This window comes from Octopus bimaculoides, chromosome 3, assembly GCF_001194135.2.
Source record: "Octopus bimaculoides isolate UCB-OBI-ISO-001 chromosome 3, ASM119413v2, whole genome shotgun sequence".
Lineage (NCBI taxonomy): Eukaryota > Metazoa > Mollusca > Cephalopoda > Octopoda > Octopodidae > Octopus > Octopus bimaculoides.
This window is the reverse complement of record NC_068983.1, coordinates 39504419-39506080: the sequence shown is the minus strand read 5'-3', so window position 1 is coordinate 39506080 and position 1662 is coordinate 39504419.

Below are 1662 nucleotides of genomic sequence, written 5' to 3'. Positions count from 1 at the left end.
AATAATAATAATAATAATAATAATAATAATAATAATAATAATAATAATGACGAAGTAGCATTAGCATTACCTTTAATTCCATTTATATATAAATACAGCCCCAAGTAGACCGATATATTGAGTGTGAATTAATATATATATATATATATATATATATATATATATAAATGCAGAGAATGAACGAGGGAGCAAAAAACGGAAAGATGACGTTATATATATATATATATACTAAAAATAATTAACACACACATACACATACAAGCTTGCATACACGCATGCGCGCACGCACACAAACACAGAAATATATGCATGAAAATATATATATTATTACTATTATAGATACCTGGGACAAACGGCTCGCAAAACTCAGGGGATTTCTATTCGAACAAAAATATCCATCACTACAAAATGTTATACAATGCGCAAAACAAATACTTATAGAAAAGGAAAGAGAGCTCAAGACTAGAATATCATAATTTCTTAAGTGACAAAAAATCCTCGTCATCGAAAAAAATTTTTAACAGCATCAAATCTAACATTCCTATCATCAAAGTAACGAACGAAAAGTTTTAATTACTGAACATAATTAATGTTCAAATTAAAATGCAGCCAAATATCTAGAAGCAATTAAAATATTCATGATACCGAAATGCATGGCATGGTGTATACCAGTTCTTAAATACAGTCAATATATCAACACAAAAAACAAACTCAGAATATTTCCAAATGCAAATAAGAACTGTAAACGCAGAAATCTGATCTCCTGCATCAAATGCGTGAATTGTGAAGAAATATATATTGGTCAGACAGGAAACTTAATATCAGAATGCATCGTGTACACCAGCAACACATTCGGGACCAAAATATATGTCAGATCCCATTAAGCAATCATTTAGAAATATACGCAATGAAAATGATTTTAATATTCCCATTTTACAAACATCATGATTCAAGTAAAGTTAGAGGGAAGAGTAAGAGAAAATAATTTTATTAAGAAAGGTAATCATGTTCTCTCTCATACTTCAAGTTTACACCGATATCTTTCCCGTGTTTATTTTATTTGTAAAACATCGGCATTGACCTATTTACTCAAACCTGTATAAGAAGATATAGTAGTAATTTAAAATTTGATAAACCCGATGAAAAACATTTCTGCGCAACTATTGAAGAATCATAGTTTCAATCTACTTTCACTATATACTTTTCAGCTATTTTCTATAAAATCTCTATAACGTTCAATATTTAACCACATGGTTGTGCAGGTTGATTTCACAAGAAGCATGTGACTAAGATTGCGTAATGGACGATAGAGAAAGGGATGTGTATATAGGAACGCATAACATGAAATAGGTAGGTGTGTTTGATAGTGCAGTGATGAATTACTGGGACTTCCTTATCCCTTGCGAGGATGTAAGACGAAAGGTGAATAGAAATTCAGCTCATAGTGTAATAATATAGCTTTAGTGGTACGTTTACTCCGGGATGTGTCTATTACTCTCATACATACATACTTATACATAGAAACACACATACATACACATACATGTATATATATAGAGAGAGAAAAAGAATGGGAGAGAGAACAGCATATGCCATCAAAGTGACACTAGGATGTATGTATGTATATATACATTTAGTATATATATATATATATATATATAT